A 19,962-nucleotide genomic window follows, 5' to 3' on the forward strand; every position below is an offset into this window, starting at 1 on the left:
ACATGATGCTCCACCTGCTAGGGGTGGCATGCACCTATCAGTCCTGGCCTTATGGATACTGGCAAAGGCTGTTGTTAGCCCCAGCGTGCCTTGAATAGGTAAGGCTCAAAACACAAACCCACCTCCATAGGTATCACAAGGGATAAGAACCTAGATGTAATGCTACCCAATGCCAGAAGTCTAAACAGCAAGATGCATGCAGTCTAAACTCCCCCAGCATGGATAATGTTGATATCTGTTCTGTAACAGAGAACTGGGTCAAGGCTCACAACAGCACCCTAACACTACCAGGTTACACCTCATACTGTGCTGTACAGCCCCAAAACATGGAACAAGCTAGAAAAGGAGAGTGACTAGCAATAATTGTCAAGGATAACCACACCCCCATGTTGGTACCACAACAAGAAGCAGCATGGACTAGCCATGGTCAAGTAACAGTGGCTAAAACTGCCTCCCAGTTTATAGCCTGCTACAGACTACCATCCCAACACCAGGAAGTGAACTTGGCCTATGTTGGAATACATGAATATATCAAGCTCTCCAAACCACATTATATTGGGTGACTGAAAATACCCAAACATAGACTGGGAGCATTATTCTAGCTCCAACACCCTAGGACAAAGGTTCCTAGAATCCATAAACCAAAATGCTCAGGAACAACGTACCACTCCCACAAGAGGGGTAAGCATATTGGATGTGATAATCAGCAACATGGGTACTGGATGGCAACATGAGAAGTGTATCCCTCACTGGTAAGATCAGACCATAGAGTAATCACACTGGATATACACATCCTGACCACAGTCCCTGGCCAGAAAACCACAGTGAAAAACATGTGTAAAGCAAATGTTGCACTCCTCCAAACTGATGTGGAATCCATTAAAGGCCCTGTGCATGTGCAAAATATGGGCCACACCTCAGAACCCATTATACAGGCATTCCATGAACACTGCCAGGAATGCATGGTTTATACAATCCCAAATAAAACCAAGACACAATGCCATACACGCAGGCATCTGGCATGGCGGACCTCAGCCATTACCAAACCATGCAAGAGAATGTGGAAGCTACTACATGATATAGCAAACCTAAAAAGGGAAGTTATCTTGGATCAGTATTATGGCAATAAAATATGTCCACTTATACAATCCACTAAGGCCAGCTACAACATGTTGAATCTTGAGGCAATGTTACACCTGCCCCATGTACACAGACAACCCTCTCCTCCCCCCATGAAATACAAATATATGTGAGAGATGCAAACATTTATCCAAACCGGAGGCTGAGCTCTCTCAACACAGCACTGTCAAAACTAGTCAGGAGGAGAAGGTAACCACACACACCACAAACCCAGTCTCACATAGACCTATCACAACTGCAAACCAAAGACATAAACACAGAAAAACATTCCTGGTGGCTCTAATTACAAACACACCACATCAACAGAGGCCTCCAAAGCAGACAACCAAGCAACCACTACCTCCAAACATAGCACATGCAACACATAGTACACAAAGCTGGTGTGCCAAACAGTCACAGGCCAGAAGGAGAAACAACATGCCTGATACAGTTGTAATAGGTGACTCCATAGTCAGACACACTGCTGTCCCACTCACCAGACTGAACAAGGGAAAGGGTACAGTAAGCTGCCTGTAGGCTGCTACAATACGCCACATAACACAAGTATGCAGGTCACCCCAAAGCAAGTACAAATATAATGCAGTCATTGTCCATGCTGGTGTGAATGACCTGAGATGTACCTCCCCGGACTACATGAAAAGAGACATAGATGAGCTCTCCAGTTATGTAGTCCAGGCCGGTATGACACTGACCTTGTGCAGCATCCTACCCTCACCAAGAATGATACCACAGTACAAATACAGAATGATCAGCTTTAACAAGTGGCACAATTACTGGTGTCATTCCAAGGGGATCCAATGTCTGTCTGCTTAGGATGTCATGCTTGACAAGCCATGCTGCTTTGCCAGGGATGGCTTGCACCTGTTACCCCTGGGCGTCTGGATATTGGCTAAGGCTCTTGCCACCTCCATAGAGCCTTTTGTAGGCAAGGCTGAAAAGACAAACCCACATCCCTAGAAAACATAACTGGAAAGAAACATAAGGGTAATGCTGCCCAATGCCAGATGTCTAAAACCTCAACATGCATGCTCCCGAGGCCCTCCCCAGTATTGGGGAACATTGATGTCCATGCAGTGACAGAAACCTGCAGCAAGGCTCCTGAGAGCACACCAGCACTACCAGGTTATACCTCATATCATGCGTTATGGCCCCAAAACCTGGACCAAATCATAAAAGGAGGGGGAGTATCCATATTCAGCAAAGATACCCACACGTCCAGGTAACTGACAATGCACGAAGCATCGGAGACCACCCATGTGCAACTAACCATAGGCAAAACTGCTGTACAGTCTGTAGCATGCTACAGACCACACTCTCACACACAGGAACCCCATTCAGCCTTCCTGAAGACACTGGACAGTATGAATGTCTCACCAAATACCAAACAAGGTTCTCACAAATTACCACATAGGTGGTAATCCATTACGTATGGAAGGAGTAATCAGGGACCTAGGGACACAAGTGGACAGTAACCTGTCATGTGACACTCACATTGCCAACGTGGCTAGGAAGACTTCTATATTGGCCACCTTATCATGAAAGGATTCACATCTACATCAACAGAGGTCATTGTGCCCCTATACTGTTCTCTTATCAGGCCCATAATTTAGTACAATGCCTCATTTGGGATGTACCTTATCTGACACCTGCAGCAGTTAGAAAGACCTCAAAGGTACCTCACCAAGAGGATAAAGGGTCTCAAATATATGTCATATGCTGCCTGGCTGTAGACACTCTAGCTGTATGCAGTCACATACTGCCTACGCAGAGGCATTGTATGCCTGTTGTACAAGGCAATATCCAACACAGGATTAATGGACATGCTCCACCCCAGAAAACCCAAATCCATCAGAGCTGTGAGAGTGAGAGATGTCAACCTCAACACATAATGAAATAGGATGTGCTGGAGGGACAGAAACATAACCCAGAGTCTCCCTACACCCTGGAACGGAATCCCACTCCATGTTAGGCAGAGCCCCTCACTGACTCTCTTCAACAGGAATCTTGCCAAGTGGATGGGTGATCGTAGATGTACACTGGGGGTCTTCACTGTGTCACGTCCAGACAGAGGCACAGTAAAGTAAATCCTAAATGGCCATAATATTGACATAACAAGGGGTGGCGAAAGCCACACACACTCTGGCTAGGCTTATAAATGCCCTAGAGTGGATAGCCTAGTATGATCCTATGAACCTATGAAGATACAAATTGTACAGGACACTAAGGATAATCACAAGGCTTTCTTAACTGATGGTAGGAACCTTGTTGGGAATTCACAGATATGCTCTGAATAACTCAAATATTACAAACAATATACCAAATGCACACACATTGCCATCATCCAACCTGACAGGTGCAGTGCAACCCCCCCCCCCAAAATGCCAAATATCTATCCCAGCAGAGTGCTGTCCCCCTGACATTGCAGATGCTGAAGTAACAGCCAGCATCTACAAAGCAAAACACACAGCATCAGTGGTACGAGATGGTGTCCTGGCATGAGTCCAACATGGACTCCAAGAAGAATGGAACACCAAATAACACTACTGCTCAATGTCAGCCTTACCACAGGATATGTACCCAAAGAGCAGTGAACAACAACAGTGGTCCTTCTCCACAAAGGTGTTGCCTGAATGGATACTGCAAACTACCACCCCAGAATCCTGACAAGCTTGGTCTGCAAAGCTATGGAAAGGATCAGCATATACCTCAGACATAAAGATATTGGGGACCTACTGACACTGGACCCTACCCAGTGTGGCTTTCTCAAGTGCAGATCCTGCCCCTTAAACACATCTGACTCATTTGAAACAGTCATTAAGGCCATTGATAAGGGGAATGTGGTCCACACAGCCTAGCTGGACCTTGCAAAAGGCTTCCATACAATACCCCATGTGTTCATTATAGATAAGCTCATCAGCTTAAATATAAACCCCTATGTCAGTAGAGGGGTTGCAAACCAGAACAAGGACAGAAATGGCATGGTCAGAAATGCTGCAGCCATGTCAGACTACAAACCAGATACAACTGGCATCCCACAAGGCTCGGTCCTGGGACCTCCCTTGTTTGGTATATATGTCCCATAGGTACAGGCCAACATGGAAGGACTGTGTCTGAACAAGTTTGAAGAGGACTACAAACTGGCCACCATATCTGACCCTCCAGCTGACACAAGCATCCCACAAAAGGGCCACATAGAAACAGACAACTGGTGCCATTGCCATGTCAGCAAGCTAATTGCAGAAAAGTGTATAGTCAACCCCTGTGGATATACAGTAAGTGCCCACCAATTACAACATAGGTGTTAACCAATTAAGTACTTAAGATGTAATAGGAGACCTGGGGACACAAGTAGATAGATATCTTGCATTGGACAAGCATGTGGCTGTAGTGGTTACAGAAACATACCATATACCCACCTAATCATGAAGGTAGTCAGATCTAGATCACAGGAGGTCATTGTGGCTCTGCAGTCATCCTTCATCAGCCTCACAATTGAGTACAATGGCCCTGTGGGATGTACCTCAGCAGACACCTCCATCAACCGGAAAGACCCCAAAAGTACCTCACCAGGAGTATCAAAGAGCTTGAACAGATGCCATGTGTTGCCTGATTAAACAAACTGCAGCTCCACACAGTGCCATACTGCCTGCCCAGAGGCAAGCTGTGCCTGATGTATAAAGCCATGTCCAAGCTGGAATCAATGAACATGCTGCACCTTGTACAATCTGAATGGCAGTGAGCTATGCACATGAGATACCTGAACCCCAGCACTGACATACATAGGACATGCTGTACTGATTGATCCATAACACAGAAGCCACCCCACTCTTGAGTAAACTCCCAGTACAGGTTAGCCAGAGAGTCACTCATTGACTCTCCTCAAGAGGAATCTTGATGAGTGGATGGGAGATGGTAGGTTTACCCTGGGTATCACTGTTATGTCACGGGTAGACAGAGGCACAGTATACTAACCATGACATATGTCATGGCAAACTCCAGTTACAATGTGTGTCGAAGGACAAACACACTCTCTGACTAGCATTAGGAATGGCCTAGGGCACATCGCTAATGTTTGCCAATGTCCACCTATGTTGTGGAATACACTATCAATGTTGGACAAGCCTTGATTAAGTAGCCCATATCTGAACGTAATGCAACATGGTCATATGTGCATAACTGGCCCCCTAACCAGTCTGTGGCACTCACTATGAAAATTTAAAGCAGTGATAGGACTAAAGCCCAGGATACTGTCCAACACAGTGAAAGTACTGAACCAGTACACTATACGGTACTACAGTGTTTGGTCAGTATGAAAGGATGTTGACAACTGTATGCAAAGTATCCCAGGCAAACCCTGCAGGCACAGTATAATCCCTGTTGTGTTCAGACACAAAGCAGTTGGCCAGTAAGTACGCAACATGACACCCAACACACAACCATAAACGGGAGATATTGTTGAAGTTCACACTCATCCACAAATGTGGTGGACTGAAGATTTCAACATATGGAAAGCTCACACTGGGCATGCTCGCACACTTTGATAAATGAGACATATGTCAGACAACATGCCATGGAAAGCCTGAAATGGACATGCTCACACACTTAGGTCATATCTCAGTTTAGCAGTTGGCCACACATATCTGGTATTTGTACGTGTTATTCCAGGAACCAACCGCATTACAGCAATCTGCCCAGTGCACACAGTTAAATGATTACAGAGACATAAGTGATACAGTGGATCTCTCTCATATTCAAACATCTTCCACAGATACACAAGTTGTTCATAGAAACAGGGAATGCTATGGCAATAAAGACCTGCAAACAGTCTATCAGCAACAAATATTGTGCATCTGACAATTAAACATATGGGTGTAGAGGTCAAAACTAGGCTGTTTGCCCTAGGGAATGAAAGCTTAGCCAGAGTGTGCTTGGCGTCTGCCTCCCCAGTACAGTAGGCTACTGTGCCACTATAAAGTAGGTCACATAAGGCACCGTTTGAGGCTAGTGTGCTGCGCCTCCATCAAGCAGGGACACAGTGGAGTTCCCAGGTGTTGAATTTGCTATGCCACATCCATGTGGCCGGTGATTGCTGGAAGAGGGTTGGTGAGGACCTCTAACAGTAAGTGGGCATCAGTAACAGACTGAGGGGAGCCTTATCTGCAGTGTCTGGACAATTTCACTGTCAACACTTTGTCATGATCATTATGAGGGATTGAAGTGTCATGCCAGTACTGTTCAGAGATGTCCTCTCTCTGTGGGCTACTGCTCTGCAATGTATTAGCTCACTCTGTCTGTTGGACAGCTCATATATGGCTGGTGTACACCTGACAGGTGTCCTGTTGTGGAGGAGTCATGGGTATATTTGGGATAGCATGATCAATGCAAACCTTCCACATGCTCATAGAATGCAATTGTCAAGGATTATGCAGAGTGGCCTGTATACTCCCCAGCATGGGTCCTTTGAAGTCTTCCACCCCAGTCTTCACAAGTGCAAAGTCTGCTTTTGATAAATACACTTTGTTTGCAGTGACAACCTTGCCTGGGGGTGGGGATGTGATATGGATGTCCAGGGAAAGGTGGGTATGGTCAGATATCAACAATGGTGGTCTACCTCTGGTGTGGAACAGTGAGTACCCATGTTGCAGATGGTCAGGTGCAATATGTATTCCCCCTTGTGGCTGTGGTGAGTGGTCCTGCCATAGCACATGGACACACAAATTGTAGTTGTTGTAGGGTAATGTTGTAGAGGCCTGAGTAGTTCCCACACACAATATACCTGTACCTGACATTAACAACTGGAATGGTGTATGTGAACACCTTCATATCTTGGCACTGTTCCCAGGGAAGCAAAGTGTGTGTCCTGGATGTGGGAGGGGTGGTCTGAACTGGTTGTGTTGTGTGTTACAGGTCCTGTGGTCATGAAGCATGGTATAAAACATAACCTGCCAGTGCTGATGTGCATGTCTGACCCTGAAGTAGGTGGCTGCAAATGCATATATATGCTATCCCCCACCTGACAGGTAGTAATAGATGTACATACCTCTGTAGAAATAATGCTGTCAGCACCCTATAAATACTACAGGTGCAAAAGAGATGCCCAGTAATTCGAATAGTGCACTCCGCTAATGTGTTTCCCTCAAGTGCCATAATATAGTTAGGTAGGGGTTTGAATCCTGCAAATGCTCAGTTTGGGTGAGGGGGGTTAGTGTGTGTGCAATTATGTGTGAGGGAAATGTCCCTTTTGGCAACTAGGAGAACACACTACAGGATGCACATTCCCCTTTCTGAACACTGATGATGTCAGCACCTTATAAGTACAGCCGGAGAAAGGAATCCTCTCAGTGATGCGAATAGCGTGCTCCGCTAATGCATCCGTCTCGAGTATCATAACATAGTTAGGTAGGGATTTGAATCCTGCAAATGCTCAGTGTGTGTGTTTGGGTGAGGGGGGTTAGTGTGTATGCAATTCTGTGTCTGGGAAATGTCCCTTTTGGCAACTAGGAGAACACACTACAGAATGCACATTCCCCTTTCTATACACTGATGATGTCAGCACCCTATAAGTACAGCAGGAGAAGGGAAATCTCCCACTAATGCAAATAGTGTGCTCGGCTACTGCGTTTTGTACTAGTGTCATAACATAGCTAGGTAGGGGTTTGAATCCTACAAATGGCAAGTGTGTGTGTCTGTGTGTGGGGGGGTGGAAGTAGGGTATGTGCAATTACATGTGAGAGAACTGACCCTTTTGGCAACCAGTACAACACACCAGCTGCTGCATATTCCAATCTTTAAACAGAGATGATGTCAGCACCCTACAAGTACAGCAGAAGAGGGCAAATCTCCCAGTAATGCAAATAGCATGCTCTGCTACTGCGTCTCTCACTACTGTCATAGCACAGTTAGTTATGGCTTTGAATTCCACAAATGCCACATGTGTTTTTGTCACACAGAATTCCCATGTGTGTGTGGGTTGTTGTTCACAATAATGCATGACATCGATTAAACCAGTAAAAGGAATGCACACATATGATGTATGTGTGTGCCAACTACATATATACCTGTGACCTTCAATAGTTCCCATGTCTGACACCTGCCACATGTGAATACATGGTATTTGCACTGGATAACATTATGACTGTGGTTTTCTGTGCGGGTGCTGCATGTGGTATGTGCATATACAGTGTGAGTTGTATATGGTATCATCCTAGCATCGAGGGATACACATCTGGTCTGGGGCATATAGTCTACATGTTGTTGATGAACAGGTGCTGCATGTTTTCACCTGTTGTGGGAGTGGTAACAAGTTGTTCCATAGCAATGCAGTGACTACATGCTAGGAACCTTTCAGCTAGGGTGTTGTAGCTACAGTAATTCATCAGCATTCAGTAATACTTCAGTATTCTTGGTGAGGGTAAGATGACAACCAATGTCAGGGTCACATCAGCCTGTGCCACATGCTCAGAGAGCCCTTCTATGTTCCCTATCATGTAGTCCAGGGAGGTACATCACAGGTCAGCAATAGTGGCATGGACAATAACTGAGTCATATGTGTCCATGCTTCTGACTGACCTGTATGCTTGTGTTATGTGGTGGACCATAGTGCCCCACTGGCATATCACTGTGACCTTCACCTTGTCCAGCCTGGTGAGCGGGACCTCACTGTACCGGACAATAAAGGTACCCAACACAACTGTAGCAGGTGTGTTGTCTAGCCATACAGGCTGTGACTGTTTGGCACACAGGATTTGTGTGCTATGTGTTGCACATGCTGTGTTCCTGCTTAACGTATGCCTGTGTGCCAGCTGCAGAGGTGTATGCTGCTCAGGCAGGATGCTATTCTGAGGCTCCAAAAATGCCCCAGTGTGTTCATGTGTTTGGATTGCTGTCAGTGTAAGTCTACATCAGACTGGTATTGTAGTCACTGTAGTATTTCATGCCACCTGACAGGTTATGACAATATTGGGTTCCGAGTGCTTAGTCCCCAGTTTGGCTATGTTTTTGCATCTCACACATGTGTTGTACATTCATGGGTAGGGGAGAGGATTGACTGTGTACATGTGGCAGCTGTGACATTGCCACATGACTCATATATTCCACAAATGTACCATAGAAGTGACTGACAAGTGACCTTTGCACATGCTGCCATAGTATTATGATTGCCATGGTGATTAACAGCACATAGGGCCAATGGGGAACAAGGTACAGAAGGTGAGTATGTGAGGGTGTAGTGCCTGTGATTAGTTAGCGCTGGCATATATGACTGCTCATGCGGTCAAATGCCAGGTAAGTCATATGCAATGTGTCACAGGCAACGTACATGCGAAGAGGACAAACAGTGACGTTCTTTCAAGTGAGACATGGACATACATATAGTAAGCTATGCAGATGTCACTAGGAATCCACAGAGGCTCTGTAAATCTGCACTGCAGGAGGAATCAGTGTTCCAGGGTAACTGCAAGCAAACATGCATGCAAACAAAGCTACAGTAAGCAGGGCTGCATGTAGTCCATTGTACAACAAACAAGCTGTACCACTTCCAGTAGGTAACAGTGCAAATATGCAGGCACTATACACATGTACATGGAAATACACAGGTCAGATGGCCAGGGTCCAGTCTCAGCGCACATAAGTGTACAGACCATGTACCATCAGGATGTACAATAACCGGACGGAAACCCAGGTGCTCATACCTGCACTAATACACATGTCAAATAACAGACCCTGAGCCTTCACTCAGTGGTTCCATACTTAGTAGGATGTATGCTACCTGTCCTGCCACCACAGTATCCCTGACATTTATGGGGACTCTTCCTCCTGTTAAAGTTAGTTTTGTGTGTTGGGGCTGTCTAGCATGGTATGAGGTGTGAGCTTGCAGTGCTAGGGTGCTCCTGTGTGTCCTGTACCAGTTGTGTAGTACTGCACACATATCAACATCCTCAAACATCTGCATTGCAGAGTCCAGTGTGGGCAACATGCCACTTTCAGTTTACATGTCCATCATTGCGTATCAATACTTTCATTACCTTATCTCCTGTGCTACCTATGTATGTGGCCTTCTGTTGACATCCTTACCACCAGTATGCAAACATGTGCAGATGATACACTATGGTACTTACCATGGGTGTAGAAAACAGTACAAGACAATCATACCCTTACTGCATCAGGCATGCTGGGATATACCCACAATTATATAAGCACACTGTACTGTTAACAACATGATACTATTATTACACGTCTATGTAGTCACCCTGTGCATCAGCAACATGTTAACCTGTACCTGCACTGATGTTACAGATTGCAGGAGGTGGCACAGTTTCATCATATGCACAGGGTGTGAACTTGGTATGCCTGAGTCTGCCACTGATACCACCAATTGACATGTATGTGTATGTGTGTTGGTGAGGGACAGCAGTACAAGGTGGGGCAATGCTGATGCAGTGTGTGCATGTATGAGGTAGCCATGGGTGTTGTCAATTTGCATGTGTGTATGGATGCACACAGTTCCACCTCATGGCTGCCATATACCAGTGTTTGTGGACAGCCACAGACTGTACCTGCCAGGTCATGCAGACCAGTGTCTCTGGCCACGGACACAGTCGAACCGTATCCGGTACCAATCCAGACTAGGTACTGTCATCAGAAGCAGGTGTTCATTGACTGGACACAGATCCCTGTTGGGCCTGTCCAGAGCCACATGCACGTGGTCTCCTGGGGCGGTCTGATGACAGCACAGACCCAGCATTGCTGGGGCTGCTGCTGGCACTATGGGGGCGGCCGTGGCCCTGTTGTCATCCACGACGACTGCCAGCTGCTGCTGTTGCTGGCATATGCCCATGTCACTGCCTCAACCGTCCACCATTGCCCTGGCTCATGGACATGTAGTTGTGGAACTGATCTAATATGTCCCCACAAAGTCTGTCTATGACATCAGTGAAATTACGGATGGCAGCCGCAATGTCACGCATACTGTCACTCATGGCTGTGCAACATGCTGTCAGCTCCCTCAGACCCTGTCTGGTGTACCATTCCATACGTGACTGTGCCTGCATGACAGCCCGAAACATAGCTGAGGTTGTAAGACCTCTGTGGGCACGTCTGACAGGGCACGCATGCACGGATGCTCCCACGAGAACCCCTGCACATCTGTCTGTGTGGTACCATCTCAGGGCCATGCCCATGGCTGCTGTGTGGGGAAGCATGTGCCACAGATACCACATTACCCTGGTCAATGCCCACTGTGTCCTGTCCATCACCTAGGGACATTGGTGACAAAGGATGTATTGGCAGGATGACTGTGTGCATTGATAGGGTTGACAGCTGTGTACTGTCAATTGGCTGACCAATGATGGACCCTGGCACACCTTCCTGTGCCATTACACAGATACCATCATTATCACTACCTGTGGCACTTGATTCAGGTTCCCTGCTGCATGACACCAGAGCAGCACCAGAACCTTGGGAGGGAAACAGGAAACACAGTTTACAATGTCTACACAATGTTGCCAGTGTTGCACACATGCAGCCATACACACATGCACACATGCACACATGCACATGCACATGCACACGCACACAGGTGCACACATGCACACAGGTGCACATATGCACACAGATGCACACATGCACACAGATGCACACTTGCACACTTGCACACTACTCAGTATGCGAGATATCAACACACAGACACAGACACACCTGCATGCATACACAGAGCACTACTGATTGAGCCTAATATTACTATTACTATCAAGACTATTAAAGGTATTGTTAATACACACTCACCAGCATGGATAGGCTGCATTGCTGTTACACCGGAGGGACCTGCAGAAGTGAGGAAATTAATGTCAGTGGGCACAACTGTGCCATTGTTACTGAGTATGATACAGGTCAGTAGTACAACAGTTGCCTTTCACAGGTCAGCTGCTGATACTGAGAATATCACACTTGCACATTAAATACTATGATGACAGCTACAAACCAAGGACACACCTCACACATGCATTAAGTACCAGTGTACACAACAGTCAACTATACATATGGCATATTACCTGAATGCTCGTAGTCTTGGTGCTGTGTGGCTCCAGCCTCCATCATAATGCAGGTCTGCTGCTGTTGTTGTTGTTGGCGAGCTGGAGCCACAACACTTATGAGTAGTCCCTCCAGTCTGGTGAGTGGGGGATGTGTAGCCACCCCACCACCTGTGGCAACCTGTTTCCTGTGGATATCCGACGCACGCTGATGGACATTTCTGATTAAATCACTGCAGTGATGTCGTACCTGCTCATATGTCCTATTATGCGTGCCTATGTCATTTACCCGACGGACCAGGTCTTGCCACAGTGCAGCCCTCTCCTGCTGATTCTGGCTGGTGTGGGAAAAGAGTATTGCATAATCCAGCACCAGGCTCTGGTGTATTTCCTCATCCTCAGCTGTAGAGTATGCTGGATTGCGCTGGTGAGCCATGGTCCTGAAAAAAGAAATAACATGATATCAGCAAAATATGTCAGCAGAATTTGGCACACATACTACACATGCTATTCGACTGTTGTGATACATCATATCTCCCATATATAGCATCTGTCTGTCTATTGGTGGATACACATGTAAATGGCCAGGTATCAGTGCTCAGCCAACAACTGTACAACAGTACCTGGCACACTCCTTACAACATACTACAAAACCCCAGCAGTCAGCACACTGATTCAGGTCCAAAGCATCTCCTCACTCTGGGGGTTTGTATCGAGGTACTGTATGGTGAACATCATCAACTACTGTGATCTGACCACAAACTAATCGCCCTGGATATACATATCCCACCTCCACCACCAGCACAAATGACTACAGTGAATAACATTCCAAACACAAACTTTACACTTCTTAAGACTGAGATGGTATCCTTTAAGCCCACTGGGCCAGTGGAAGCCACAACCCTCAATGCTGACTCCTTCACAGATGATTTCTATGGACATCTCCGAGAATGCATGGATCATGCAATCCCATATAAGACCAAGACACTCTCCACAAAGGGAAAGCATCCTGTCTGGTGGACCCCAGCCATAAACAGATTGCATAACAAGAGATGGAAGCTACTACAAGATAGAGCATAATTCCATAAAGGGAAGGCATGTCTGATCAGCACTAGTAAAGAGCTATGTTCTCTCATACAAACATCCATGGGCAACTTTGAAAGAGAAATCACCAGGGACACTACAGATAACCACAAGGCCTTCTTCAGTTATGTTAGAAACCTGGTCAGAAACCCTCCAATATGCTCATAGTTAGTACACAACAACAAATAATTCACTGAACCCACAGATATTGGCAACATTATGGCAGACAGGTTCAGTGCAATTTCCCCCCCTCCCTCTCCCCCAAATGAAGACATACTTATCCCAGCTGAATGTAACCTCCCTGTCATCACAGATGTCCAGGTGAGAGCCGCCCTCAGAAAAGCAAAAAACACAGCATCAATGGGACCTGATGGTATCCCGGTTGCATGCTACATGAACTCCAAGAGGAGCTAAACCCACATATAGAAGTGCTATGTAACACTAGCCTGACTACAGGATATGTACCTGTACACTGGCGTACAGCAGCAGTGGTTCCACTCCACAAAGGAGGCACCTCTACATACCAATACAATACAACACAATACAATACAATACAATACAATACAATACAATACAATATGCTATTGCCCCTGGGACTACAGCAGCATACTGTTCTGCTACCCTGACCCTTTTGACACATGTGATGTGATGGTACCTGCTGCTATCAAACAGTTACACAGGGTGACTCATATGGCCTATTACCTATCTGACTAACATTCAGCAGGGGTATGTGTGACATGTACTCATGGGGAGTCTTGCTTCTTAAAGCTGTGTGGGTTATTGCAGGGTATGTCTTATCTGTGGGTAGGAACCTTTACCTCTGCCATGTGCTCTTTACTGCGGTGTCAAGGATGACACACAGCGGTCATTTAGGTTGTGGATGGTGTGAGGTGTTACTATGGTTATTGGACAGCTGTCATGGGTGTCACTTAAGTATGTAAATCCAGGAGTGGTAACCTCTATGTGGGTAGTATGTGTGCACTCTGTGGTGTTTTCAGTCACTGTGCATTGGTAATGTGTTTGAGTGCATTTTCACAGTGTCGTACATGTCACTGTGTCCTTCTCCTTATCTGTAGCTGTTATGTGAGGTACATACCGTGGCAGACATTGTGTGGTGTGGAGGGGTACACTGACCTACATGTCCATAGCTGACACACCATGTCTGCTGACACTTACCATGTACAGGTATTCCAGGAAGAGTGTGCCACTGTGACTATCATTGGGGGACCAATTGTACATGTTTATGATCCTGTTCACCCCTGACACATGCAGTGATGGGCAGCCAATCACATATCTGGTGGCTACTGGCGTAGGTGATTTGAAATGGGGTATGGTACTCCAGTTTCGACACTGGTGTTCACTCCATGCCTTTGTCACCAGGCAACTGTTGCAATACATCTGTACGCATGTGCCTCACTCAGAATATCTCTCTCTCTCTCTCTCTCTCTACATATATATATATATATATATATATATATATATATATGTATGTATATATGTATATATATATGTATGTATATATATATATATATATATATATATATATATATATATATATATATATGTCTGTATACATATACACATATATATATATCGATGTACATATATTGCTATAGATATGGAGCGGGGGTGTGACAGAGAGGGGTAGAGAGTGACAGAGGGGTTAGGACAGGGGGAGTGTGAGATAGTAATATATAGTCATATCTGTAGATAGTCAGATCTGTCTCTCTATGTATATGTATCTACATATATCTATATCTGTATGTGTGTATTACATATATATGTTTGTACATATTCTATCTATCTACATCTGTCTATGTATTCCTGCATCCCTCTCTATCTATGTATACATATATGCATATATATATATATATATATATATATATATATATATATATATATATATATATATATATATATATATATATATATATATATATATATATATATATATATATATATATACATACATACATACATATATTGACATACATACGTATCCATATGATAGATAGGTATAGCAACATGTTTGTTTACAAAACTGTATACACACACTAACATACTGCTAAACATACATAACTGAGAAACCTACATTGTACATTGCACTACAACCTACATTCAACCTACATTGATATGTGCACATAGATGCCCTCACATACATATGTATGTACAGCCTTCACTGATAGTTGCTGTATGTCCCCTGCCCTATGCACATCTTCATATACATATAGATACAGACCAATGACACATATGGAGGGTTCACAGTATGTAGACTTTTAAAGTATTACTTTACATTACCTGTGTTTGTCACAGCTGCTTGTGTTGCCTTTTGGATCGGTGTCCTGCTGCTGCTGCTCCAGTTGACAGATGACAGCTTTCTAGTAGGTTTTGTTAATAAGTGTTTTTGTTTGTGTTTTTTTTTTCTCTCTCTCTCTCTCTCTCTCTCTCTCTCTCTCTCCCTACCTCCAGAGGGTGCAATGAAAGTATTGCATGTGTGGACTGGGAGTACAGCATGCTTTTGTAGGTATCTGCATATGTCCATGTGATGGCATCTGCACCAATTGTTAGCCAGCATTTTCTAATTGCATGCAGCCAGTTGTGTACTAATTGCAGTTCTCACTGTGATTTCAGGACAGTGCTATAAAAAGGTATGTGAGATAGGCATAGCCCTTTCAGATTTTAAGGGCAGGGACCATGCTGGTATGCTGTGGACCCTGTTCTGTGAGTGTAAAGGTTAGTACCTCTCTCATATTTCCAGCTGTGTTGTAGATTAACATTTCTCCATTCATTTCTCCAGTTTCCTGTACTAAGTGTGTATGTACACTGACACCTAAGACTACTACTACTGTTAATGTGGGTGCATGTGCTTTCCTGTGGGACATGTGGTGTAACTGGTATATAGCAGTGGCTCTTGCACTTTGTTGCTATGGCTTCATTATTTTCCCTTTACATTCACTACTTGTATGCCTGCTAGTTGTCTTGACTGTAGTGTGTTGCTGTGGCTTTCCTATCTTCCATGTACATTCACATCTCGGAATGCTTGCTATATCTGATAGGGTGTTACTGCATGCAGTGTGGTCTGGCCATGATGTGGGCCTTGACATCTATTAGGGTATTTGAGTATGCTGCTGAGCAGGCCGCAGAGACTCTCAGGTGCATCTTTTATCTGCCTCATGGAATGGTACATATCAGTGGGGTACACCCATTAAATTGTCTGGTATTCTGCAGTTGTGACTGTGGGTTAGCATGAGCATATGTATTACTACACTATTTCTGCCGTGAAAGTGGTGCATACTTTCAGTACTTCATTGTCTCCATTGCATGTGTTGTAACACCTTTCTGCCTACTGTTTGTACATTTCACAGGGAGTCTGTGGGGCATCCCTGTAACTCAGTCACTGTTGCTATGTCTAGGCTCTTAACTATTCAAATATGGCAGTGTCATATCTCTCAAGTGTACAGGGGCTCAAGTTAGACTGTAGTGACAAACATTTCAGTTTCTGACTTCGTACCCTTCCAAAAATTCAAAATAATGCAAAACCTGTTACTCTCTCAACTGTCTACATTTGTCGGAGCAATATTTGAAATGTGTACCTGTTTTTGGGCCTTTGCTCCACATTTTTTATTACTTAGTCCAGATGTCTTGCTGTAAGAGGTTGTGGGGTATGGGCAGTGATTATCCTGCTGTGAGTATGTGTGTGGCTTGCAAGGTGCTACAGTGACATTATTACCTACTAGCTACCAACTAGCATGGCTGTTTCTGTTCACACACTACTATTATAGAAATCCACTACATTTGACAGTAAATATACATGACATGCTTTGTGTACTACACATCCTATATTCCCTTTACATTCATTCCTACTATTGCAATGATATATTTATTGTAGCACAATGTTGTTATATAGTAGTCATGGCTTAGTGGTAAGTCATGCAGACTACTGTTTCCAAGGTTCTGGGTTCGGGACTAACAGTGGGATTTTATTTTGCTTTTGAGCAGACTACAGGCCTTGTCATTCAGAGTGACTAAGGCACTTTTAAGAAGTTGTAAGTGGGTTAGCGCTGGTTTGCGAGGAGCTCACGCATGCGCACTGCCGTTCAGCTCCGTGCATACCCGCTTACAACTGCTTAAAAGTGCTTACTCTTGCGCACACCTGTGCTTATTTCTTTGAAAGAAATGAAAATGGGGAGACAGGAAAGTGGTGAAAAAGGGGTCACAAAGAGGGTAGGACAGTAGGGAAACAAGCTTGGGTTTTGCAAGAGGGATGTAGGTAAGGCCCATAGCTGCCCATTTCGTCATCAGCAACAGCTGTGCATATGTTTGTAATTTGGTGTGACATTTGAAACCTTCCACCCCTGAGAGAGGTGTAAGGACAACAATAATACGTGTTCCACAGCCAATTGTAATTGACAGTTTCCATGTCCAGCAGACATGTGTGCAAAATGGGCAGCTATGTATGGGGCGTAATATTTTTGTGGGTACAGAGTGCCCTTTTTTTTTTTCAGGTGAGAGTGGTATGTCAGGTACAGGAAGTCGGTATAGCTGGGGAGGTAGGTTGGGTAGGTTAACAGACAAGACAGACAAGACGCACACAGGGGCGGTGTATGACACATGTGGGGGGGTTACACAATTGACGGGGATGGATGTTTGGATATCTCGAGCCCATGAGCCCACAGATGGTAACAGTGGAACTGAAATCCCCACCCATGGGCAGTTGCCACTGTGCCTTCACTGCCCAGGACGGGGCTGTGCTGGGGGATGTGTAGGCCAGGCAGCAGGCACGCCTGTGAGTTGTGCCACCCGTGCCTCAAACTGGCGTAGGGGCCCAAGAACAGCGTCCTGGAACTCCCTACGCACCACAGTCCGGACACTACAGAGGGTGAGTGGATGTTCTCCTCCAGCCACACTTGCAGAGAGGGGAACGAGCCCCATCCCCTGCAGCTCTTCCACCCACAGGTGGCACAGGGCCACCAGAGGAGGGTCCGGCCTGGGCACTACTGCCAGGTGCACTCGCCAGCTGAGGAGGGAGAGGTGGGTCCGCTGGAACCCGCCTTCCCTGTTGTCCTATGTTTTGCATTATGTTATGACAGTTTGGGTTAGTAACGTACAATACCATTCACAATTAGTTGTAACAGCATGCATTAGTATTCCCATTAACCAAACACCCAGATATTCAAACCATTGAACAGCAAGCATAACACATGCATAATTTGAACAGCAATACACAATCCAACAACATGCAGGGTTAATTGATGGCAACAGGCCATCAGGTTTGGATGTATGAACAGGGCAGATGCATCAACGTACATGCAAATATGTATGAACCAACAGGACAATGTCAAGGGGTGTTAATTGTGATTGCACATACCAATTTCATGTGGAATGGATTATATGTGGTTATAGGGTAGGGTGAAGAAAATTTAATTAACAACTTCAAATACCAATACATATGCTGTACATTTCTACTAGCTGCAGATATATACACACTACAGTTCTGCCTACAGTTTCCTATGTGATAACTACTTCAGGTTGGTGATAGGAATGTTACTGCTACATCAATATACATTTTCATTTTTATTCATACACATTCATATCTGGCTCTGTTCAGCTACATCATCCTGCTACATTTGCTTTATATAGCTATAGACAACTATGGATGTTTGGTATTTCTGACAACAATACTATATGCATATTGCAGACTGAGAGCAACATATCCAGATTTTGGGACACACATTCCAGCTGCAGTACCGTTTTCAACACATGCTATTGTTTGGTTCTGCCTGTCACATTCATTTCACTCTGTACTGACTGCAGTATACTTTATTCAGGAGTTATTACTATTTTATTGGTGGATTCATACCTCTTTCTCACACTCTCTCACTTGTTTTATTTTTACAATTCAGGATGGTACTTAATTCTAGGCTTTATTGACATGTTTTACCTGTAGTTATAACAATCCTTTCCAACAGTCTCACTTCTGTCATGTTTCTGCATTTCAACAGGGATATATTTCACACGTGTTTTACTCAGCTTCTGCAGCTGTACTTTTCAGCCTGCTGCAGGTTATGCACTATTATATTACAGGTGGGACATCTTTATTTCAGACTTGTTTAATTTTTATGTTTGGATTACAGGCTGCATCACACTTTTGTAATCAAGCAATACTTGCAAACCCTCTTACACTGTTACTTGCACATTTTATTAATTAGTGACTACACTGCACTCTTTTGCTAACTGTCATACTTATATATTTATTTACAGGGAAAGAATTACTGACCTGCCTGGTGGCGCAACAGCGCCAGCCTATCGCCATAGGCTTGACGGTTCGCAGAACGGACACCTGCAGCTGTAATATAAATAAAGTAATATTGGAATACACATCTCCATAATATCAGCTAGGTTAATTTCTTACATAAATAATTACATGTAACTTACTCAGTAGTGGGGCGTTGGGCATTTGCCGGGCCTCCTGGATCCAACGGTTCAGTTGGTCCTGCTTCCATCTCTTCAGGTCCGCATGGTGGTGATGGACCTGCTCACCAGTCCTTGGTATTCCTGTGGCACTGGTGAGATCATGAGCCAACCGGTCCCACACCTCAGCCCTATATGCTCCCCACAGGACCTGGCCCTGCATGAGTTGGGCCTCATGATTATGGACGAGGAGCCAAACCATATATTTGGACTCCTCAATGCCCCACCTCTGTGCTCGGAA

This window comes from Protopterus annectens, chromosome 5.part0 (assembly GCF_019279795.1).
Source record: "Protopterus annectens isolate FY-2018-M chromosome 5.part0, PAN1.0, whole genome shotgun sequence".
Taxonomy (NCBI): domain Eukaryota; kingdom Metazoa; phylum Chordata; order Ceratodontiformes; family Protopteridae; genus Protopterus; species Protopterus annectens.